The sequence below is a fragment of the Hyla sarda genome, chromosome 4 (genome assembly GCF_029499605.1).
Source record: "Hyla sarda isolate aHylSar1 chromosome 4, aHylSar1.hap1, whole genome shotgun sequence".
Classification (NCBI taxonomy): Eukaryota; Metazoa; Chordata; class Amphibia; order Anura; family Hylidae; genus Hyla; species Hyla sarda.
Genome location: NC_079192.1, coordinates 24,031,177 through 24,058,018, shown reverse-complemented (window position 1 = coordinate 24,058,018; position 26,842 = coordinate 24,031,177). Strand labels below are relative to the sequence as shown.

Here is a 26,842-nt window from a genome sequence, read left to right as displayed (position 1 = left end):
GAAGTGGCAGCGGCGGGATATTTAACTATAAAACCGGGGATGGGGAGGGAATTGGGCCGTGGCGGCGGGATATTTAACTATAACACCGGGGACGGGGAGGGAATTGGGCCGTGGCGGCGGCGGGATATTTAACTATAAAACCAAGGATGGGGAGGGAATTGGGAAGTGGCGGCGGCGGGATATTTAACTATAAAACCAGGGATGGGGAGGGAATTGGGCTTTGGCGGCGGCGGGATATTTAACTATAAAACCAGGGACGGGGAGGGAATTGGGCTGTGGCGGCGGCGGGATATTTAACTATAAAGCCGGGGACGGGGAGGGAATTGGGAAGTGGCGGCGGCGGGATATTTAACTATAACACCGGGGACGGGGAGGGAATTGGGCCGTGGCGGCGGTGGGATATTTAACTATAACACCGGGGACGGGGAGGGAATTGGGCCGTGGCGGCGGCGGGATATTTAACTATAACACCGGGGAAGGGGAGGGAATTGGGCCGTGGCGGCGGCGGGATATTTAACTATAACACCGGGGACGGGGAGGGAATTGGGCCGTGGCGGCGGGATATTTAACTATAAAAACGGGGACGGGAGGGAATTGGGCCGTGGCGGCGGTGGGATATTTAACTATAACACCGGGGACGGGGAGGGAATTGGGCCGTGGCGGCGGGATATTTAACTATAAAAACGGGGACGGGAGGGAATTGGGCCGTGGCGGCGGTGGGATATTTAACTATAAAACCGGGGACGGGGAGGGAATTGGGCCGTGGCGGCGGCGGGATATTTAACTATAACACCGGGGACGGGGAGGGAATTGGGCCGTGGCGGCGGTGGGATATTTAACTATAACACCGGGGACGGGGAGGGAATTGGGCCGTGGCGGCGGGATATTTATCTATAAAAACGGGGACGGGAGGGAATTGGGCCGTGGCGGCGGTGGGATATTTAACTATAAAACCGGGGACGGGGAGGGAATTGGGCCGTGGTGGCGGCGGCGGGATATTTAACTATAACACCGGGGACGGGGAGGGAATTGGGCCGTGGCGGCGGTGGGATATTTAACTATAACACCGGGGACGGGGAGGGAATTGGGCCGTGGCGGCGGCGGGATATTTAACTATAACACCGGGGAAGGGGAGGGAATTGGGCCGTGGCGGCGGCGGGATATTTAACTATAACACCGGGGACGGGGAGGGAATTGGGCCGTGGCGGCGGGATATTTAACTATAAAAACGGGGACGGGAGGGAATTGGGCCGTGGCGGCGGTGGGATATTTAACTATAACACCGGGGACGGGGAGGGAATTGGGCCGTGGCGGCGGGATATTTAACTATAAAAACGGGGACGGGAGGGAATTGGGCCGTGGCGGCGGCGGGATATTTAACTATAAAACCGGGGACGGGGAGGGAATTGGGCCGTGGCGGCGGCGGGATATTTAACTATAACACCGGGGACGGGGAGGGAATTGGGCCGTGGCGGCGGTGGGATATTTAACTATAACACCGGGGACGGGGAGGGAATTGGGCCGTGGCGGCGGCGGGATATTTAACTATAACACCGGGGAAGGGGAGGGAATTGGGCCGTGGCGGCGGCGGGATATTTAACTATAACACCGGGGACGGGGAGGGAATTGGGCCGTGGCGGCGGGATATTTAACTATAAAAACGGGGACGGGAGGGAATTGGGCCGTGGCGGCGGTGGGATATTTAACTATAACACCGGGGACGGGGAGGGAATTGGGCCGTGGCGGCGGGATATTTAACTATAAAAACGGGGACGGGAGGGAATTGGGCCGTGGCGGCGGCGGGATATTTAACTATAAAACCGGGGACGGGGAGGGAATTGGGCCGTGGCGGCGGCGGGATATTTAACTATAACACCGGGGACGGGGAGGGAATTGGGCCGTGGCGGCGGCGGGATATTTAACTATAACACCGGGGACGGGGAGGGAATAGAGAAGCGGCACTCTGGCCCCACAGAAGCCACTGCACGTAGATGATTTAAAGTGCTTGCTTTAAATCATTGAACTGCAGAAGCCGCCAGAAACAGTATATCGAGGTACACCTGCACACACACGCACCCTCATTTTTACAAGGATATTTTGGTAAAAAAAACTTTTTTACCAAAATTTCCTTGGAAAAATGAGGGTGCGTGTTATAGGCCGGTGCGTGGTATACCCCGATAAATACGGTATCCTCTATCCGCAGGGGTACGAGACGCACTGCTCCACAGGAGAGGCGGGGCTCCATACAGGAGATCATGGGTGGCCCCAGCGCTCGGACCCCCACGCGATCTAAAGCCTAACCCCGATCCTACGGGTAGGGGATACGTTTTATTCCATGAGATATATCCTTTAATTACTTAGTACAAGGAGTGCAGGATAAAACTGATAAAACTGACCAGGAAAGACTAAAGAAGAAAGAAGAGACAGAGAGGATATGATAGAAACGTTATATACATAAAGGAGAAAAACTACCAAGAGGACATAGTGTTATATAGAGGACATAATGTTATATAGAGACAAAGTGTTATATAGAAGACATAGTGGTATGACACAGTGTTATATAGAGGACATACTGTTATATATAGACAAAGTGTTATATAGAAGACATAGTGTTATATAGAGGACATAATGTTATATAGAGGACACAGTGTTATATAGAGGACATAATGTTATATAGAGACAAAGTGTTATATAGAAGACATAGTGGTATGACACAGTGTTATATAGAGGACATAATGTTATATAGAGACAAAGTGTTATATAGAAGACATAGTGGTATGACACAGTGTTATATAGAGGACATAATGTTATATAGAGACAAAGTGTTATATAGAAGACATAGTGGTATGACACAGTGTTATATAGAGGACATAATGTTATATAGAGACAAAGTGTTATATAGAAGACATAGTGGTATGACACAGTGTTATATAGAGGACATAATGTTATATAGAGACAAAGTGTTATATAGAAGACATAGTGGTATGACACAGTGTTATATAGAGGACATACTGTTATATATAGACAAAGTGTTATATAGAAGACATAGTGGTATGACACAGTGTTATATAGAGGACATACTGTTATATATAGACAAAGTGTTATATAGAAGACATAGTGGTATGACACAGTGTTATATAGAGGACATACTGTTATATATAGACAAAGTGTTATATAGAAGACATAGTGGTATGACAGAGTGTTATATAGAGGACATACTGTTATATAGAGACAAAGTGTTATATAGAAGACATAGTGGTATGACACAGTGTTATATAGAGGACATACTGTTATATATAGACAAAGTGTTATATAGAAGACATAGTGGTATGACACAATGTTATATAGAGGACATAATGTTATTTAGAGACAAAGTGTTATATAGAAGACATAGTGGTATGACAGAGTGTTATATAGAGGACATACTGTTATATATAGACAAAGTGTTATATAGAAGACATAGTGGTATGACACAGTGTTATATAGAGGACATACTGTTATATATAGACAAAGTGTTATATAGAAGACATAGTGGTATGACACAGTGTTATATAGAGGACATACTGTTATATATAGACAAAGTGTTATATAGAAGACATAGTGGTATGACACAGTGTTATATAGAGGACATACTGTTATATATAGACAAAGTGTTATATAGAAGACATAGTGGTATGACACAATGTTATATAGAGGACATAATGTTATTTAGAGACAAAGTGTTATATAGAAGACATAGTGGTATGACAGAGTGTTATATAGAGGACATACTGTTATATATAGACAAAGTGTTATATAGAAGACATAGTGGTATGACACAGTGTTATATAGAGGACATACTGTTATATATAGACAAAGTGTTATATAGAAGACATAGTGGTATGACACAGTGTTATATAGAGGACATACTGTTATATATAGACAAAGTGTTATGTAGAAGACATAGTGGTATGACACTGTTGTATAGAGGACATAGTGTTATATAGAGGACATAGTGTTATGTTTTTTATAGAGGGGAAAGATTTCTGCAGTATTATGAGGAATTATTACATTACTGAGAGAGTAGTGGATGCATGGAATAGCCTTCCTGCAGAAGTGGTCGCTGCAAATACAGGGAAGGAGTTTACGCATGAATGGGATAGGTATAAGGCTATCCTTCATATAAGATAGGGATAAGCATAAGCCTATCCTTCATATAAGATAGGGATAGGTATAAGGCTATCCTTCATATAAGATAGGGATAGGTGTAAGGCTATCCTTCATATAAGATAGGGATAGGTGTAAGGCTATCCTTCATATAAGATAGGGATAGGCATAAGGCTATCCTTCATATAAGATAGGGGTAGACATAAGGCTATCCTTCATATAAGATTGGGGTAGACATAAGGCTATCCTTTATATAAGATAGGGGTAGACATTAGGCTATCCTTCATATAAGATAGGGGTAGACATAAGGCTATCCTTCATATAAGATAGGGAAGGCATAAGGCTATCCTTCATATAAGATAGGGGTAGACATAAGGCTATCCTTCATATAAGATAGGGGTAGACATAAGGCTATCCTTCATATAAGATAGGGGTAGACATAAGGCTATCCTTCATATAAGATAGGGAAGGCATAAGGCTATCCTTCCTATAAGATAGGGGTAGGCTTAAGGCTATCCTTCATATAAGATAGGGATAGGTATAAGACTATCCTTCATATAAGATAGGGATAGGCAAAAGGCTATCCTTCATATAAGATAGGGATAGACATAAGGCTATCCTTCATATAAGATAGGGATAGACATAAGGCTATCCTTCATATAAGATAGGGATAGACATAAGGCTATCCTTCATATAAGATAGGGATAGACATAAGGCTATCATTCATAGCCACCCAACTCCCCTGAGGAAGTCACAGGGTGACGGAGCGAGTGGAGTCTAGTGGGATGTCAGTCCCTTCTGGTACTTTGTAGTATTTCTCTGGTCCTCCTACTTTGATAGGAGTTTGTCTAGGCTGCAGACAGTATTTCGGGGAATGCTTGTATTATGTATACTGTGCTGATTTATACAGTGTTATCATTCCATATTGTATTACATTGTTTGATACTAGCTGATAATTATCCCTGCGAGATGTGTATACGAGAGGGGTAGTTTGGAGGTTCAGGAGATCTGAAGATTCAGGAACGGGCCCCCAGGGTGGGATCTGCGGCCCCCCTGGTATGTGGAGTTGGCTTGGTAGGAACTATTTGAATTGTTTTAAATGTCTTATGTAAGTCCTGCTGATGTGTCATAATATAGATTTATATATTCTTATGGAATTAGAAGCGCACTTGTAATTGGTGTGAGATATTTTCTCTTTTGGTTTTGTTGTACAAGTACTGCACTATAGTGGCACCCTTGGTTTATTATTATTATTATTATTATTATTATTATCATTATATATTTTTTTGGCCTGAGCCTGCCCTTGATACATTTCTTTGGGTAATATTGTAGCACACTAGTTATTGTTACATTGTATCAACATATGATGTATATTATTGTAGCACAGTAGTTACTGTTACATTGTATCAACATATGATGTATATTATTGTAGCACAGTAGTTACTGTTACATTGTATCACTATGTGATGTATATTATTGTAGCACAGTAGTTACATTGTATCACTATGTGATGTATATTATTGTAGCACAGTAGTAACTGTTACAATGTATCACTATGTGATGTATATTATTGTAGCACAGTAGTTACATTGTATCACTATGTGATGTATATTATTGTAGCACACTAGTTATTGTTACATTGTATCAACATATGATGTATATTATTGTAGCACAGTAGTTACTGTTACATTGTATCAACATATGATGTATATTATTGTAGCACAGTAGTTACTGTTACATTGTATCACTATGTGATGTATATTATTGTAGCACAGTAGTTACTGTTACATTGTATCAACATATGATGTATATTATTGTAGCACAGTAGTTACTGTTACATTGTATCACTATGTGATGTATATTATTGTAGCACAGCAGTTATTGTTACATTGTATCACTATGTGATGTACATTATTGTAGCACATTAATTATTGTTACATTGTATCACTATGTGATGTATATTATTGCAGCACAGTAGTTACTGTTACATTGTATCACTATGTGATGTATATTATTGTAGCACAGTAGTTACTGTTACATTGTATCATTATGTGATGTATATTATTGTAGCACAGTAGTTACTGTTACATTGTATCACTATGTGATGTATATTATTGTAACACAGTAATTATTGTTACATTGTATCACTATGTGATGTATATTATTGTAGCACAGTAATTATTGTTACATTGTATCACTATGTGATGTATATTATTGTAGCACAGTAGTTATTGTTACATTGTATCACTATGTGATGTATATTATTGTAGCACAGTAGTTATTGTTACATTGTATCAACATATGATGTATATTATTGTAGCACAGTAGTTACTGTTACATTGTATCAACATATGATGTATATTATTGTAGCACAGTAGTTACTGTTACATTGTATCAACATATGATGTATATTATTGTAGCACAGTAGTTACTGTTACATTGTATCACTATGTGATGTATATTATTGTAGCACAGTAGTTACTGTTACATTGTATCAACATATGATGTATATTATTGTAGCACAGTAGTTACTGTTACATTGTAGCACTATGTGATGTATATTATTGTAGCACAGTAGTCACTGTTACATTGTATCACTATGTGATGTGTATTATTGTAGCACAGTAGTTACTGTTACATTGTATCACTATGTGATGTATATTATTGTAGCACAGTAGTTACTGTTACATTGTAGCACTATGTGATGTATATTATTGTAGCACAGTAATTATTGTTACATTGTATCACTATGTGATGTATATTATTGTAGCACATTAATTATTGTTACATTGTATCACTATGTGATGTATATTATTGTAGCACAGTAGTTATTGTTACATTGTATCACTATGTGATGTATATTATTGTAGCACAGCAGTTATTGTTACATTGTATCACTATGTGATGTACATTATTGTAGCACAGTAGTTACTGTTACATTGTATCATTATGTGATGTATATTATTGTAGCACAGTAGTTACTGTTACATTGTATCACTATGTGATGTATATTATTGTAACACAGTAATTATTGTTACATTGTATCACTATGTGATGTATATTATTGTAGCACAGTAGTTATTGTTACATTGTATCACTATGTGATGTATATTATTGTAGCACAGTAGTTACTGTTACATTGTATCACTATGGGATGTATATTATTGCAGCATAGTAGTTATTGTTACATTGTATCACTATGTGATGTATATTATTGTAGCACAGTAGTTACTGTTACATTGTATCATTATGTGATGTATATTATTGTAGCACAGTAGTTACTGTTACATTGTATCACTATGTGATGTGTATTATTGTAGCACAGTAGTTACTGTTACATTGTATCACTATGTGATGTATATTATTGTAGCACAGTAGTTACTGTTACATTGTATCACTATGTGATGTATATTATTGTAGCACAGTAGTTACTGTTACATTGTATCATTATGTGATGTATATTATTGTAGCACAGTAGTTACTGTTACATTGTATCACTATGTGATGTATATTATTGTAGCACAGTAGTTACAGTTACATTGTATCACTATGTGATGTATATTATTGTAGCACAGTAATTATTGTTACATTGTATCACTATGTGATGTATATTATTGTAGCACAGTAGTTACATTGTATCACTATGTGATGTATATTATTGCAGCACAGTAGTTACTGTTACATTGTATCACTATGTGATGTATATTATTGTAGCACAGTAGTTATTGTTACATTGTATCACTATGTGATGTATATTATTGTAGCACAGTAGTTATTGTTACATTGTATCACTATGTGATGTATATTATTGTAGCACAGTAGTCACTGTTACATTGTATCACTATGTGATGTATATTATTGTAGCACAGTAGTTACTGTTACATTGTATCACTATGTGATGTATATTATTGTAGCACAGTAGTTATTGTTACATTGTATCACTATGTGATGTATATTATTGTAGCACAGTAGTCACTGTTACATTGTATCACTATGTGATGTATATTATTGTAGCACAGTAGTTACTGTTACATTGTATCACTATGTGATGTATATTATTGTAGCACAGTAGTTATTGTTACATTGTATCACTATGTGATGTATATTATTGTAGCACAGTAGTTACTGTTACATTGTATCACTATGTGATGTATATTATTGCAGCACAGTAGTCACTGTTACATTGTATCACTATGTGATGTGTATTATTGTAGCACAGTAGTCACTGTTACATTGTATCACTATGTGATGTATATTATTGTAGCACAGTAGTCACTGTTACATTGTATCACTATGTGATGTATATTATTGTAGCACAGTAGTTACTGTTACATTGTATCACTATGTGATGTATATTATTGTAGCACAGTAATTATCGTTACATTGTATCACTATGTGATGTATATTATTGTAGCACAGTAGTTACTGTTACATTGTATCACTATGTGATGTATATTATTGTAGCACAGTAATTATCGTTACATTGTATCACTATGTGATGTATATTATTGTAGCACAGTAGTTACTGTTACATTGTATCACTATGTGATGTATATTATTGTAGCACAGTAGTTACTGTTACATTGTATCACTATGTGATGTATATTATTGTAGCACAGTAGTCACTGTTACATTGTATCACTATGTGATGTATATTATTGCAGCACAGTAGTCACTGTCACATTGTATCAACATATGATGTATATTATTGTAGCACAGTAGTTACTGTTACATTGTATCAACATATGATGTATATTATTGTAGCACAGTAGTTACTGTTACATTGTATCACTATGTGATGTATATTATTGTAGCACAGTAGTTACTGTTACATTGTATCACTATGTGATGTATATTATTGTAGCACAGTAGTTACTGTTACATTGTATCAACATATGATGTATATTATTGTAGCACAGTAGTTACTGTTACATTGTATCACTATGTGATGTATATTATTGTAGCACAGCAGTTATTGTTACATTGTATCACTATGTGATGTACATTATTGTAGCACAGTAGTTACTGTTACATTGTATCATTATGTGATGTATATTATTGAAGCACAGTAGTTACTGTTACATTGTATCACTATGTGATGTATATTATTGTAACACAGTAATTATTGTTACATTGTATCACTATGTGATGTATATTATTTTAGCACAGTAGTTATTGTTACATTGTATCACTATGTGATGTATATTATTGTAGCACAGTAGTTATTGTTACATTGTATCACTATGTGATGTATATTATTGTAGCACAGTAGTTACTGTTACATTGTATCACTATGGGATGTATATTATTGCAGCATAGTAGTTACTGTTACATTGTATCACTATGTGATGTATATTATTGTAGCACAGTAGTTATTGTTACATTGTATCACTATGTGATGTATATTATTGTAGCACAGTAGTTACTGTTACATTGTATCATTATGTGATGTATATTATTGTAGCACAGTAGTTACTGTTACATTGTATCACTATGTGATGTGTATTATTGTAGCACAGTAGTTACTATTACATTGTATCACTATGGGATGTATATTATTGTAGCACAGTAATTATTGTTACATTGTATCACTATGTGATGTATATTATTGTAGCACAGTAGTTACATTGTATCACTATGTGATGTATATTATTGCAGCACAGTAGTTACTGTTACATTGTATCACTATGTGATGTATATTATTGTAGCACAGTAGTCACTGTTACATTGTATCACTATGTGATGTATATTATTGTAGCACAGTAGTTACTGTTACATTGTATCACTATGTGATGTGTATTATTGTAGCACAGTAGTTACTATTACATTGTATCACTATGTGATGTATATTATTGTAGCACAGTAATTATTGTTACATTGTATCACTATGTGATGTATATTATTGTAGCACAGTAGTTACATTGTATCACTATGTGATGTATATTATTGCAGCACAGTAGTTACTGTTACATTGTATCACTATGTGATGTATATTATTGTAGCACAGTAGTCACTGTTACATTGTATCACTATGTGATGTATATTATTGTAGCACAGTAGTTACTGTTACATTGTATCACTATGTGATGTATATTATTGTAGCACAGTAGTTATTGTTACATTGTATCACTATGTGATGTATATTATTGTAGCACAGTAGTTACTGTTACATTGTATCACTATGTGATGTATATTATTGTAGCACAGTAGTTACTGTTACATTGTATCACTATGGGATGTATATTATTGCAGCATAGTAGTTATTGTTACATTGTATCACTATGTGATGTATATTATTGTAGCACAGTAGTTACTGTTACATTGTATCACTATGTGATGTATATTATTGTAGCACAGTAGTTACTGTTACATTGTATCACTATGTGATGTATATTATTGTAGCACAGTAGTTATTGTTACATTGTATCACTATGTGATGTATATTATTGTAGCACAGTAGTCACTGTTACATTGTATCACTATGTGATGTATATTATTGCAGCACAGTAGTTACTGTTACATTGTATCACTATGTGATGTGTATTATTGTAGCACAGTAGTTACAGTTACATTGTATCACTATGTGATGTATATTATTGTAGCACAGTAGTTACTGTTACATTGTATCACTATGTGATGTATATTATTGTAGCACAGTAGTTATTGTTACATTGTATCACTATGTGATGTATATTATTGTAGCACAGTAGTTACTGTTACATTGTATCACTATGTGATGTATATTATTGTAGCACAGTAGTTACTGTTACATTGTATCACTATGGGATGTATATTATTGCAGCATAGTAGTTATTGTTACATTGTATCACTATGTGATGTATATTATTGTAGCACAGTAGTTACTGTTACATTGTATCACTATGTGATGTATATTATTGTAGCACAGTAGTTACTGTTACATTGTATCACTATGTGATGTATATTATTGTAGCACAGTAGTTATTGTTACATTGTATCACTATGTGATGTATATTATTGTAGCACAGTAGTCACTGTTACATTGTATCACTATGTGATGTATATTATTGCAGCACAGTAGTTACTGTTACATTGTATCACTATGTGATGTGTATTATTGTAGCACAGTAGTTACAGTTACATTGTATCACTATGTGATGTATATTATTGCAGCACAGTAGTTACTGTTACATTGTATCACTATGTGATGTATATTATTGTAGCACAGTAATTACTGTTACATTGTATCACTATGTGATGTATATTATTGTAGCACAGTAGTTACATTGTATCACTATGTGATGTATATTATTGTAGCACAGTAGTAACTGTTACATTGTATCACTATGTGATGTATATTATTGTAGCACAGTAGTTACATTGTATCACTATGTGATGTATATTATTGTAGCACAGTAGTAACTGTTACATTGTATCACTATGTGATGTATATTATTGTAGCACAGTAGTTATTGTTACATTGTATCACTATGTGATGTATATTATTGTAGCACAGTAGTTACTGTTACATTGTATCACTATGTGATGCATATTATTGTAGCACAGTAGTTACTGTTACATTGTATCACTATGTGATGTATATTATTGTAGCACAGTAGTTACTGTTACATTGTATCACTATGTGATGTATATTATTGTAGCACAGTAGTTACTGTTATATTGTATCACTATGTGATGTATATTATTGTAGCACAGTAGTTACATTGTATCACTATGTGATGTATATTATTGTAGCACAGTAGTAACTGTTACAATGTATCACTATGTGATGTATATTATTGTAGCACAGTAGTTACATTGTATCACTATGTGATGTATATTATTGTAGCACAGTAGTTACTGTTACATTGTATCACTATGTGATGTATATTATTGTAGCACAGTAGTAACTGTTACATTGTATCACTATGTGATGTATATTATTGTAGCACAGTAGTTATTGTTACATTGTATCACTATGTGATGTATATTATTGTAGCACAGTAGTTACTGTTACATTGTATCACTATGTGATGTATATTATTGTAGCACAGTAGTTACTGTTACATTGTATCACTATGTGATGTATATTATTGTAGCACAGTAGTTACTGTTACATTGTATCACTATGTGATGTATATTATTGTAGCACAGTAATTACTGTTACATTGTATCACTATGTGATGTATATTATTGTAGCACAGTAGTTACTGTTACATTGTATCACTATGTGATGTATATTATTGTAGCACTGTAATTACTGCTACATTGTATCACTATGTGATGTATATTATTTTAGCACAGTAGTTACTGTTACATTGTATCACTATGTGATGTATATTATTGTAGCACAGTAGTTACTGTTACATTGTATCACTATGTGATGTATATTATTGTAGCACAGTAGTTACTGTTACATTGTATCACTATGTGATGTGTATTATTGTAGCACAGTAGTTACTGTTACATTGTATCACTATGTGATGTGTATTATTGTAGCACAGTAATTACTGTTACATTGTATCACTATGTGATGTTTATTACTATATATTGTATTTTTATTCTTTTGACACATTGTATCACTATACACAGATTGCGGTATTTGTTTCCCAGATTTGTATTTGTATTTTACTGTATTGCCTCAGGTTATAGTTTTATTGTTCTATACAGTCACAGCCATATTTACATCTTGTTCAGGCTTTTACATTATATCATCACGTTTTTACATCTTTTTCTGCATTTACTTGCTGATTTTATTCATGAATTGCCCTTCATCTTTGCCCTTCTCAGTGATAACACCCATGCGCATTGGGCAGAGGGGAAGTGTTTTGCCCACCAAGGCTGATTGCCCCTCAGTGATGCCTGGCACAGACATTCCCTTTATTTTCTGTCTCTATGGTGGTGGGGGTATGACACGTGCTGTCACCCGGAGAGGAGACAAGTGCCAGATGAATGCACCCTTCCTCTCCCTGATCTCAGAGGCCAGCATCTCTCACCATACATGTGCCCATTTCATGCCCAGCCCTCTGAATGGAAGTTGGATGTGGGAGGGATGCAGGGATAGGGAGAGATGGAGGGATGGTGAGAGACATGGGGTGCTTTTCTTTCTTCCATAGAGGGGGGAGGGGAGCAGCGAAAGGATTTCTGGATGGGGAGGGCTCATAGAGATGATATAGAGAGACAGAGGCACAGAGAGCAGGAGGGAGGAAGGCAAAGGAAGAATACCAAGGACTGTCACCGCACCGCTTCGGTAACATTGCCTAGATTCTGTCTACCCTGTGGATTTATATGTAAATGTGAGGGTCTGTATATAGAGAGGTTGAGGGTGAGGGGTCTGTATATAGAGAGGATGTAGGGTCTGTATATGGAGAGGATGGAGGGGTCTGTATATGGAGAGGATGGAGGGGTCTGTGTATAGAGAGGATGGAGGGGTCTGTATATAGAGAGGTGTAGGGTCTGTATATGGAGAGGATGGAGGGGTCTGTATATGGAGAGGATGGGGGTGAGGGGTCTGTATATGGAGAGGATGGAGGGGTCTGTGTATAGAGAGGATGGAGGGGTCTGTATATAGAGAGGTGTAGGGTCTGTATATGGAGAGGATGGAGGGGTCTGTATATGGAGAGGATGGGGGTGAGGGGTCTGTATATGGAGAGGATGAGGGTGAGGGGTCTGTATATGGAGAGGATGAGGGTGAGGGGTCTGTATATGGAGAGGATGAGGGTGAGGGGTCTGTATATGGAGAGGATGGAGGGGTCTGTATATGGAGAGGATGAGGGTGAGGGGTCTGTATATAGAGAGGATGGAGGGGTCTGTATATGGAGAGGATGGAGGGTCAGTATATGGAGAGGATGAGGGTGAGGGGTCTGTATATAGAGAGGATGTAGGGTCTGTATATGGAGAGGATGGAGGGGTCTGTATATGGAGAGGATGGAGGGTCTGTATATAGAGAGGATGGAGGGGTCTGTGTATAGAGAGGATGGAGGGGTCTGTATATAGAGAGGATGTAGGGTCTGTATATGGAGAGGATGGAGGGGTCTGTATATGGAGAGGATGGGGGTGAGGGGTCTGTATATGGAGAGGATGGAGGGGTCTGTGTATAGAGAGGATGGAGGGGTCTGTATATAGAGAGGTGTAGGGTCTGTATATGGAGAGGATGGAGGGGTCTGTATATGGAGAGGATGGGGGTGAGGGGTCTGTATATGGAGAGGATGAGGGTGAGGGGTCTGTATATGGAGAGGATGAGGGTGAGGGGTCTGTATATGGAGAGGATGAGGGTGAGGGGTCTGTATATGGAGAGGATGGAGGGGTCTGTATATGGAGAGGATGAGGGTGAGGGGTCTGTATATAGAGAGGATGGAGGGGTCTGTATATGGAGAGGATGGAGGGTCAGTATATGGAGAGGATGAGGGTGAGGGGTCTGTATATAGAGAGGATGTAGGGTCTGTATATGGAGAGGATGGAGGGGTCTGTATATGGAGAGGATGGAGGGTCTGTATATAGAGAGGATGGAGGGGTCTGTGTATAGAGAGGATGGAGGGGTCTGTATATAGAGAGGATGTAGGGTCTGTATATGGAGAGGATGGAGGGGTCTGTATATGGAGAGGATGGGGGTGAGGGGTCTGTATATGGAGAGGATGGAGGGGTCTGTATATGGAGAGGATGGAGGGGTCTGTATATGGAGAGGATGAGGGGTCTGTATATAGAGAGGATGGAGGGGTCTGTATATGGAGAGGATGAGGGTGAGGGGTCTGTATATAGAGAGGATGGGGGTGTCTGTATATGGAGAGGATGGAGGGGTCTGTATATGGAGAGGATGTAGGGTCTGTATATGGAGAGGATGGGGGGATCTGTATATAGAGAGGATGGAGGGGTCTGTATATGAAGAGGATGGAGGGTCTGTATATGGAGAGGATGGAGGGGTCTGTATATGGAGAGGATGGAGGGGTCCGTATATGAAGAGGATGGAGGGTCTGTATATGGAGAGGATGTAGGGTCTGTATATGGAGAGGATGGAGGGGTCTGTATATGGAGAGGATGGAGGGGTCCGTATATGAAGAGGATGGAGGGTCTGTATATGGAGAGGATGAGGGTGAGGGGTCTGTATATAGAGAGGATGGGGGGTCTGTATATGGAGAGGATGAGGGTCTGTATATGGAGAGGATGAGGGTGAGGGGTCCGTATATGAAGAGGATGGAGGGGTCAGTATATGAAGAGGATGGAGGGGTCTGTATATGAAGAGGATGGAGGGGTCTGTATATGGAGAGGATGAGGGGTCTGTATATGAAGAGGATGGAGGGGTCTGTATATGGAGAGGATGTAGGGTCTGTATATAGAGAGGATGGGGGGTCTGTATATGGAGAGGATGAGGGTGAGGGGTCCGTATATGGAGAGGATGGAGGGGTCTGTATATGGAGAGGATGGGGGGGTCTGTATATGGAGGGGATGGAGGGGTCTGTATATAGAGAGGATGGAGGGGTCTGTATATAGAGAGGATGTAGGGTCTGTATATGGAGAGGATGGGGGGTCTGTATATAGAGAGGATGGGGGTGTCTGTATATGGAGAGGATGGAGGGGTCTGTATATGGAGAGGATGGGGGGTCTGTATATAGAGAGGATGGGGGGGGTCTGTATATAGAGAGGATGGAGGGGTCTGTATATGGAGAGGATGGGGGTCTGTATATGGAGAGGATGGAGGGGTCTGTATATGGAGAGGATGGAAGGGGTCTGTATATGGAGAGGATGTAGGGGTCTGTATATAGAGAGGATGTAGGGGTCTGTATATGGAGAGGATGGGGGTGTCTGTATATGGAGAGGATGGAGGGGTCTGTATATGGAGAGGATGGGGGGTCTGTATATAGAGAGGATGGGGGGGTCTGTATATAGAGAGGATGGAGGGGTCTGTATATGGAGAGGATGGGGGTCTGTATATGGAGAGGATGTAGGGGTCTGTATATGGAGAGGATGGAGGGGTCTGTATATAGAGAGGATGGGGGGTCTGTATATGGAGAGGATGGGGGTCTGTATATAGAGAGGATGGGGGGGTCTGTATATGGAGAGGATGGAGGGGTCTGTATATGGAGAGGATGGGGGGTCTGTATATAGAGAGGATGGGGGGGGTCTGTATATAGAGAGGATGTAGGGTCTGTATATGGAGAGGATGGAGGGGTCTGTATATAGAGAGGATGGAGGGGTCTGTATATGGAGAGGATGGGGGGGTCTGTATATAGAGAGGATGGAGGGGTCTGTATATAGAGAGGATGGAGGGGTCTGTATATGGAGAGGATGGAGGGGTCTGTATATGGAGAGGATGGGGGTCTGTATATAGAGAGGATGGGGGGTCTGTATATAGAGAGGATGGAGGGGTCTGTATATGGAGAGGATGGAGGGGTCTGTATATGGAGAGGATGGAGGGGTCTGTATATGGAGAGGATGGGGGGGTCTGTATATAGAGAGGATGGGGGGGTCTGTATATAGAGAGGATGAGGGTGAGGGGTCTGTATATAGAGAGGATGGAGGGGTCTGTATATAGAGAGGATGTAGGGTCTGTATATGGAGAGGATGGGGGGTCTGTATATAGAGAGGATGGGGGTGTCTGTATATGGAGAGGATGGAGGGGTCTGTATATGGAGAGGATGGGGGGTCTGTATATAGAGAGGATGGGGGGGTCTGTATATAGAGAGGATGTAGGGGTCTGTATATAGAGAGGATGGGGGGGTCTGTATATGGAGAGGATGGGGGTCTGTATATAGAGAGGATGGGGGGGTCTGTATATGGAGAGGATGGAGGGGTCTGTATATGGAGAGGATGGGGGGTCTGTATATAGAGAGGATGGGGGGGGTCTGTATATAGAGAGGATGTAGGGTCTGTATATGGAGAGGATGTAGGGTCTGTATATGGAGAGGATGGAGGGGTCTGTATATGGAGAGGATGGAGGGGTCTGTATATGGAGAGGATGGGGGGTCTGTATATAGAGAGGATGGAGGGGTCTGTATATAGAGAGGATGGAGGGGTCTGTATATGGAGAGGATGGAGGGGTCTGTATATGGAGAGGATGGGGGTCTGTATATAGAGAGGATGGGGGGGGTCTGTATATAGAGAGGATGGAGGGGTCTGTATATGGAGAGGATGGGGGTCTGTATATGGAGAGGATGGAGGGGTCTGTATATGGAGAGGATGGGGGGGTCTGTATATAGAGAGGATGGGGGGGTCTGTATATAGAGAGGATGAGGGTGAGGGGTCTGTATATAGAGAGGATGGAGGGGTCTGTATATAGAGAGGATGGGGGGGGGGTCTGTATATAGAGAGGATGAGGGTGAGGGGTCTGTATATAGAGAGGATGGAGGGGTCTGTATATGGAGAGGATGGAGGGGTCTGTATATAGAGAGGATGTAGGGTCTGTATATGGAGAGGATGTAGGGTCTGTATATGGAGAGGATGGGGGTGTCTGTATATGGAGAGGATGGAGGGGTCTGTATATGGAGAGGATGGGGGGGTCTGTATATGGAGAGGATGGGGGTGTCTGTATATGGAGAGGATGGGGGGGTCTGTATATAGAGAGGATGGGGGTGTCTGTATATGGAGAGGATGGAGGGGTCTGTATATGGAGAGGATGGAGGGCTCTGTATATGGAGAGGATGGAGGGGTCTGTATATGGAGAGGATGTAGGGGTCTGTATATAGAGAGGATGGGGGGTCTGTATATGGAGAGGATGGAGGGGTCTGTATATGGAGAGGATGGGGGGTCTGTATATAGAGAGGATGGAGGGCTCTGTATATGGAGAGGATGGAGGGGTCTGTATATGGAGAGGATGGAGGGGTCTGTATATGGAGAGGATGGAGGGCTCTGTATATGGAGAGGATGGAGGGGTCTGTATATGGAGAGGATGGAGGGGTCTGTATATGGAGAGGATGGGGGGTCTGTATATAGAGAGGATGGGGGGTCTGTATATAGAGAGGATGGAGGGGTCTGTATATGGAGAGGATGGGGGGGGTCTGTATATAGAGAGGATGGGGGGGGTCTGTATATAGAGAGGATGTAGGGTCTGTATATAGAGAGGATGGAGGGGTCTGTATATGGAGAGGATGGGGGGGTCTGTATATGGAGAGGATGGAGGGGTCTGTATATGGAGAGGATGGAGGGGTCTGTATATGGAGAGGATGGAGGGGTCTGTATATAGAGAGGATGGGGGTGAGGGGTCTGTATATGGAGAGGATGGGGGTGTCTGTATATGGAGAGGATGGGGGGTCTGTATATAGAGAGGATGGAGGGGTCTGTATATGGAGAGGATGGGGGGGTCTGTATATAGAGAGGATGGAGGGGTCTGTATATAGAGAGGATGGGGGGGTCTGTATATGGAGAGGATGGGAGGGTCTGTATATAGAGAGGATGGAGGGGTCTGTATATAGAGAGGATGGAGGGGTCTGTATATGGAGAGGATGGGGGGTCTGTATATAGAGAGGATGGGGGGGTCTGTATATAGAGAGGATGGGGGGGTCTGTATATGGAGAGGATGGAGGGGTCTGTATATAGAGAGGATGGGGGGTCTGTATATGGAGAGGATGTAGGGTCTGTATATGGAGAGGATGGGGGGTCTGTATATAGAGAGGATGGGGGGGTCTGTATATAGAGAGGATGGGGGGTCTGTATATGGAGAGGATGGAGGGGTCTGTATATGGAGAGGATGGGGGGGGGGTCTGTATATGGAGAGGATGGGGGGGTCTGTATATAGAGAGGATGGAGGGGTCTGTATATAGAGAGGATGGGGGGGGTCTGTATATGGAGAGGATGGGGGGGGCGACCTGGATATGTCTATAAAGGCGACAATGCTGCATCGTGACACCAGGACAGAGAGGAGGAGGAGGAGGAGGAGGAGGAGGAGGAGACATCATGAGGGGAAATGGAGAGGGATGAAGGCTGGCAGGTGGCGAGACTATGTGAAAGTATGGATGGGGGGATCCTGATGTCTGTGTATTAGGATGAGGAGAGATTTGTGTGTCCTGATATCTGTGTATTAGGATGAGGAGAGGTCTGTGTGTCCTGATGTCTGTGTATTAGGATGAGGAGAGATCTGTGTGTCCTGATATCTGTGTATTAGGATGAGGAGAGATCTGTGTGTCCTGATATCTGTGTATTAGGATGAGGAGAGATCTGTGTGTCCTGATGTCTGTGTATTAGGATGAGGAGAGATCTGTGTGTCCTGATATCTGTGTATTAGGATGAGGAGAGATCTGTGTGTCCTATCTGTGTATTAGGATGAGGAGAGATTTGTGTGTCCTGATATCTGTGTATTAGGATGAGGAGAGATCTGTGTGTCCTGATATCTGTGTATTAGGATGAGGAGAGATCTGTGTGTCCTGATATCTGCATATTAGGATGAGGAGAGATCTGTTTGTCCTGATATCTGTGTATTAGGATGAGGAGAGATCTGTGTGTCCTGATGTCTGTGTATTAGGATGAGGAGAGATCTGTGTGTCCTGATGTCTGTGTATTAGGATGAGGAGAGATCTGTGTGTCCTGATGTCTGTGTATTAGGATGAGGAGAGATCTGTGTGTCCTGATATCTGTGTATTAGGATGAGGAGAGATCTGTGTGTCCTATCTGTGTATTAGGATGAGGAGAGATTTGTGTGTCCTGATATCTGTGTATTAGGATGAGGAGAGATCTGTGTGTCCTGATATCTGTGTATTAGGATGAGGAGAGATCTGTGTGTCCTGATATCTGTATATTAGGATGAGGAGAGATCTGTTTGTCCTGATATCTGTGTATTAGGATGAGGAGAGATCTGTGTGTCCTGATGTCTGTGTATTAGGATGAGGAGAGATCTGTGTGTCCTGATGTCTGTGTATTAGGATGAGGAGAGATCTGTGTGTCCTGATATCTGTGTATTAGGATGAGGAGAGATCTGTGTGTCCTGATGTCTGTATATTAGGATGAGGAGAGATCTGTGTGTCCTGATATCTGTATATTAGGATGAGGAGAGATCTGTTTGTCCTGATATCTGTGTATTAGCATGAGGAGAGATCTGTGTGTCCTGATGTCTGTGTATTAGGATGAGGAGAGATCTGTGTGTCCTGATATCTGTATATTAGGATGAGGAGAGATATGTGTGTCCTGATGTCTGTGTATTAGGATGAGGAGAGATCTGTGTGTCCTGATATCTGTATATTAGGATGAGGAGAGATCTGTGTGTCCTGATGTCTGTGTATTAGGATGAGGAGAGATCTGTGTGTCCTGATATCTGTGTAATAGGATGAGGAGAGGTCTGTGTGTCCTGATGTCTGTATATTAGGATGAGGAGAGATCTGTGTGTCCTGATATCTGTATATTAGGATGAGGAGAGGTCTGTGTGTCCTGATATCTGTGTATTAGGATGAGGAGAGATCTGTGTGTCCTGATATCTGTGTAATAGGATGAGGAGAGGTCTGTGTGTCCTGATGTCTGTGTATTAGGATGAGGAGAGATCTGTGTGTCCTGATATCTGTGTAATAGGATGAGGAGAGGTCTTTGTGTCCTGATGTCTGTATATTAGGATGAGGAGAGATCTGTGTGTCCTGATATCTGTATATTAGGATGAGGAGAGGTCTGTGTGTCCTGATGTCTGTGTATTAGGATGAGGAGAGGTCTGTGTGTCCTGATGTCTGTGTAATAGGATGAGGAGAGGTCTGTGTGTCCTGATGTCTGTATATTAGGATGAGGAGAGATCTGTGTGTCCTGATATCTGTATATTAGGATGAGGAGAGGTCTGTGTGTCCTGATGTCTGTGTATTAGGAGGCGGAGAGGTCTGTGTGTCCTGATGTCTGTGTATTAGGATGAGGAGAGATCTGTGTGTCCTGATGTCTGTATATTAGGATGAGGAGAGGTCTGTGTGTCCTGATGTCTGTGTATTAGGATGAGGAGAGGTCTGTGTGTCCTGATGTCTGTGTATTAGGATGAGGAGAGATCTGTGTGTCCTGATATCTGTATATTAGGATGAGGAGAGATCTGTGTGTCCTGATGTCTGTATATTAGGATGAGGAGAGATCTGTGTGTCCTGATGTCTGTATATTAGGATGAGGAGAGGTCTGTGTGTCCTGATGTCTGTGTATTAGGATGAGGAGAGGTCTGTGTGTCCTGATGTCTGTGTATTAGGATGAGGAGAGATCTGTGTGTCCTGATATCTGTATATTAGGATGAGGAGAGATCTGTGTGTCCTGGTGTCTGTGTATTAGGATGAGGAGAGATCTGTGTGTCCTGATATCTGTGTATTAGGATGAGGAGAGATCTGTGTGTCCTGATGTCTGTGTATTAGGATGAGGAGAGGTCTGTGTGTCCTGGTGTCTGTGTATTAGGATGAGGAGAGGTCTGTGTGTCCTGATGTCTGTATATTAGGATGAGGAGAGGTCTGTGTGTCCTGGTGTCTGTGTATTAGGATGAGGAGAGATCTATGGGGAAGAGTTATCAAAACCTCTCCAGAGGAAAAGATGCTGAGTTGCCCCTAGCAACCAATCAGATGGCTTCTTTCTTTTTCTAGAGGCCTTGTTAAAAATGAAAGCAGCGATCTGATTGGTTGCTATGGGCAACTCAGCATCTTTTCCTCAGGACAGGGTTTGATAAGTCTCCTGTGTGTCCAAAGATGAATAATTGAATAGGTCAATAACAATTGGATTATTCAGTATACAGTGAGCGCCCCCTAATGGTAGCTGCAAGAAGTTTACATTTTATCATTTTAATACTTTATGGGGGAGATTTATTAAAACCCGTCCAGAGGAAAAGTTGCTGAGTTGCCCATAGCAACCAATCAGATCGCTGCTTTCATTTTGCAGAGGCCTTGTTAAAAATGAAAGAAGCCATCTGATTGGTTGCTATGGGCAACTCAGCAACTTTTCCTCTGCGCAGGTTGTGATAAAATGATCCCAAACCTCTGACCCCTTAGATACTTTAATTCAGAAGTCTCAAACTGTGGCCCTCCAGATGTTGCAAAACTTCAACTCCCAGCATGCCCGGACAGCCAACGGCTGTCCGGGCATGCTGGGAGTTGAAGTTTTGCAACATCTGGAGGGCCTCAGTTTGAGAATACTGCTCTAATGGAAGGGCCATTTTCAATCTTTGCTTTTCACCCCTAGCTATAGAGCTGGTTACATCTAGATGCAATGTTAAAGGGGTACTCTGGTGGAAAACATTTCTTTTTTAACCCATTAAAGGGGTACTCCGCCCCTAGACATCTGGTCCCCTATCCAAAGGACAGGGGATAAGATGTCAGATCGCCGGGGTCCCGCTGCTGGGGACCCCGGGAATCGCTGCTGCAGCACCCCGCTATCATTACTGCGCAGAGCGAGATCGCTCTGCACGTAATGACGGGCAATACAGGGGCCGGAGCATCGTTAAGTCACGGCTCCGCCCCTGGTGGCGTCACGGCCCGCCCCCGTCAATATGGGAGGGGGCGTGGCGGTCATCACGCCCCCCTGCCATAGACTTGCATTAAGGGGACGGGCCGTGATGTCATGAGGGGCGGAGCCATGACGTCACGCTGCTCCGGCCCCTGTATCGCCCGTCATTACGCACAGAGCGAACTCGCTCTGTGCAGTAATGATGGTGGAGTGCCGCAGCGGGGATCCCAGGGGTCCCCAGCAGCGGGACCGCGGCGATCTAACATCTTATCCCCTATCCTTTGGATAGGGGATAAGATGCCAGGGGCGGAGTACCCCTTTAAGGACTCAGCCCGTTTTCAGCTTAAAGGGGTACTCCGGCGCTTAGACATCTCATCCCCTATCCAAAGGATAGGGGATAAGATGCCTGATCGCAGGGGTCCCGCCGCTGGGGACCCCCATTATCTTGCACGCCGCAATCCGTTAAAATCAATCCCCGGAGCGTGTTCCCTCCGGGTCTGATTACGGTCGATCACGGGGCCGGAGCGTTGTGACGTCAAGGCTCCGCCCCGTGTGACGTCACGCTCCGCCCCCTCAATGCAAGCCTCTGGGCTGTCACGCTCCCTTCTCATAGGCTTGCGCGATCAACAGTAATCAGACTGATTTTAACAGGGTGCGGCGTGCAAGAAAACGGTGGTCCCCAGTGGCGGGACCCCTGCGATCAGGCATCTTATCCCCTATCCTTGGGATAGGAGATAAGATGTCTAAGGGCCGGAGTACCCCTTTAAGGACTCAAAACAATCTTCGTTTTTGCATTTTCGATCTTCTAAAAATCATAACACGCTCAATTTTGCACCTACAGACCCATATAAGGGCTTGTTTTTTGCGTCACCGATTGTACTTTGTAATGACCTTACTTATATTATAACATAATCTGCAACGAAACAAAAAAAAATTTTGTGGGGTGAAATGAAGAAAAAAAACCACAATTTTGCAAATTTTTAGGGCTTCCGATTCTACGCAGTGCACTTTTAGGTAAAAATGACACCTTATCTTTAATCTGTAGGTCCATACGGTTACAGGGATACCCAATTTATCTAGGTTTTATTTATTTCACTACTTTAAAGAAATGATAACTACATGCGCCAAAATTAGAATGTTTAAAATTGTCATTGACCCCTATAACTTTTGGGGCTATATGAGGGCTTATTTTTTGCGCCGTGGTCTTTAGTTTTATCGGTACCATTTTTGTTTTGATGGGACTTTTTGATCGCTTTTTATTAATATTTTTATGGAATATAAAGTGACCAAAAGTTCACTATTTTGGACTTTGGTATTTTTAACGTGAACGCCATCGACCGTGCCATTTAGATAACCTTATATTTTAATAGTTCGGACATTTACACACGTGGCGGTACCACATATGATTTTTTTTTATTACATTATTTTATTTAAAAAATAGGAAAAAGAGGGTGATTTAACTTTTTATTGGGGGGGGGGCTTATTCACATGTATTCTCTTATTTTTTTTTTTAACACTTTTTACTTTTTCTTGCATAGTATAGCTCAGGGGGCTATACACTGTTAAATGCTATCCCATTGCACAGCATTGATCAGGGTTACCGGCGCTCTGCTGTTCTAGCCTGCTGCACAGGCATGGAGCAGCAGATCGCCGATTGGACGACGAGGAGGCAGTTGAGGACCCTCCTGTTGTCCAGGAAGCTGATTGGGACATCTCCGCTGAGCTGCCGGGATAGTTTCACTTTCAGTTTAGATGCCACGATCAACTTTAATTGCGGCGTCTAAATGGTTAATGCCGGGCATCGGCCCGATCGGCGGTGCCCGGCATTAGCCGTGGATCCTGGCTGCCCGTAGCAACCGGGACCCTTGGGGTTTAACCCGTTCTCCGCTTGTGAGAACGGTTTAAACCCCATTAGCAGGACACAGGATTTACAGGTACGCCCTGAGTCCTTAAGGACTCGGGAACGGGGGCATACCCATACGCCCTGCGTCCTTAAGGAGTTAAAATCAACTGGTGCCAGAAAGTTAAACATATTAGTAAATTACTTCTATTTACAAATCTTAAAGGGGTACTCCAGGAGTACCTTCCAGTACTTATTAGCTGCTGAATACTACAGAAGAAATTATTTTCTTTCTGGAACACAGAGCTCTCTGCTGACATCACAAGCACAGTGCTCTCTGCTGACACCTCTGTCCATTTTAGGAACTGTTCAGAGTAGGAGAAAATCCCCATAGCTCACATATGCTGCTCTGGACAGTTCCTAAAATGGACAGAGATGTCAGCAGAGAGCACTGTGGTCGTGATGTCAGCAGAGAGCTCTGTGTTCCAAAAAGAAAAAAAAATCCCTCTGTAGTATTCAGCAGCAAATAAGTACTGGAAGGATTATGATTTTTTAATATAAGTAATTTACAAATCTGTTTAACTCTCTGGCATCAGTTGATTTAAAAAAAAAAAAGTTTTCCACCGGAGTACCCCTTTAATTCTTCCAGTACCTATCATCTGCTGTATAATACTTTTCTTTTTGAATTTATTTTCTGTGTGACCACAGTGCTCTCTGCTGACACCTCTGTCCATGTCAGGAACTGTCCAGAGTAGGAGCAAATCCCCATAGCAAACCTATCCTACTCTGGACAGTTCCGGACATGGACAGAGGTGTCAGCAGAGAGCACTGTGGTCAGACAGAAAGGAAATTCAAAAAGAAAATAACTTCCTCTGGAGCACACAGCAGCTGATAAGTACTGGAAGGATTAAGATTTTTAAATAGAAGTAATTTACAAATCTGTTTAACTTTCTGGCACCTGTTGATTAAAAAAAAATAGTTTTCTAATGGAGTACCCCTTTAAGTATATTTCGTAAAATGTTTCTTTACTAATCTTCAGTATCTTTATCTTTTATACTCCAGACACCCCCAGAGCTGCGTTTACAGTTCAGCTTCTAATCCTACAGCTCGGCTCGCCCCCGTCTGTACATAGGCGGCTGCTCTTCCTCCCCGGCGTTGGATTTTGGGGAATTCTGGTAAGCTGCTGGGGGTGAGTTGGTGATGGATTTCCAGCACCTGTTGGCACAAAGTATGGTGAAGGCTTTGGATGTGACTAGAGTGGAAGGAGTAGCTAGGGTTGCCACCTTTCTTGCAAAAAAAAATATATATAAGCCGTGCAAATTTGCATAATTAATTATATATGCGTGACATCACAGGATGCACATTTTGTCCTATTCTGATTCCTATAAGCTTTTTTGTTATTTTTCCTTACGGGGGCTAATTTCCTGTACCCCAATCTGTAGCTTTTGATCCCTTTTTTTTATTTTTTTTATTAAATTCAGGAGTTGCCGTTAGTTACTAACTACAACTCCCAGCATGCCCTGATACAGCCTGTGGCTCAGCAGCTGCCCCAAATGAAAACTACAACTCCCAGCATGTTGGACTATATAGTAGTATATAGTATAGGTCAGTGTTTCCCTACCTGGGGTGCCTCCAGCTGTTGCAAAACTACAACTCCCAGCATGTTGGACGATATAGTAGTCTTTAGTATAGGTCAGTATTTCCCAACCAGAGGAGCCTCCAGCTGTTACAAAACTACAACTCCCAGCATGTTGGACGATATAGTAGTATATAGTATAGGTCAGTGTTTCCCAACCAGGGGCACCTCCAGCTGTTACAAAACTACAACTCCCAGCATGCCCTGATACAGCCTGTGGCTCAGCAGCTGCCCCAAATAAAAACTACAACTCCCAGCATGTTGGACTATATAGTAGTCTATAGTATAGATCAATGTTTCCCAACCAGGGGCACCTCCAGCTGTTACAAAACTACAACTCCCAGTATGCCCTGATACAGCCTGTAGCTCAGCAGCTACCACAAATAAAAACTACAACTCCCAGCATGTTGGACTATATAGTAGTATATAGTATAGGTCAGTGTTTCCCTACCTGGGGTGCCTCCAGCTGTTGCAAAACTACAACTCCCAGCATGTTGGACGATATAGTAGTCTTTAGTATAGGTCAGTATTTCCCAACCAGAGGAGCCTCCAGCTGTTACAAAACTACAACTCCCAGCATGTTGGACGATATAGTAGTATATAGTATAGGTCAGTGTTTCCCAACCAGGGGCACCTCCAGCTGTTACAAAACTACAACTCCCAGCATGCCCTGATACAGCCTGTGGCTCAGCAGCTGCCCCAAATAAAAACTACAACTCCCAGCATGTTGGACTATATAGTAGTCTATAGTATAGATCAATGTTTCCCAACCAGGGGCACCTCCAGCTGTTACAAAACTACAACTCCCAGTATGCCCTGATACAGCCTGTAGCTCAGCAGCTACCACAAATAAAAACTACAACTCCCAGCATGTT

General features: G+C 41.9%; 1 protein-coding gene across 2 annotated transcripts in view; it reads left to right on the top strand.

Annotated features, from left to right (window-relative positions):
- The first annotated feature begins 13,228 nt into the window (after window positions 1-13,228).
- NAT16 (N-acetyltransferase 16 (putative)) overlaps window positions 13,229-26,842 on the top strand; it is a 36,560-nt gene continuing 22,946 nt past the window's right edge. Inside the window, exons 1-2 of one of the 2 annotated variants that reach the window (XM_056570180.1) lie at window positions 13,229-13,375; window positions 25,394-25,506. The gene's annotated coding sequence lies outside the window, so the exon portion shown is untranslated. Of the gene's footprint in view, window positions 13,376-25,393; window positions 25,521-26,842 lie in introns of both variants that reach the window. The other variant, XM_056570181.1, reaches the window with a different exon arrangement.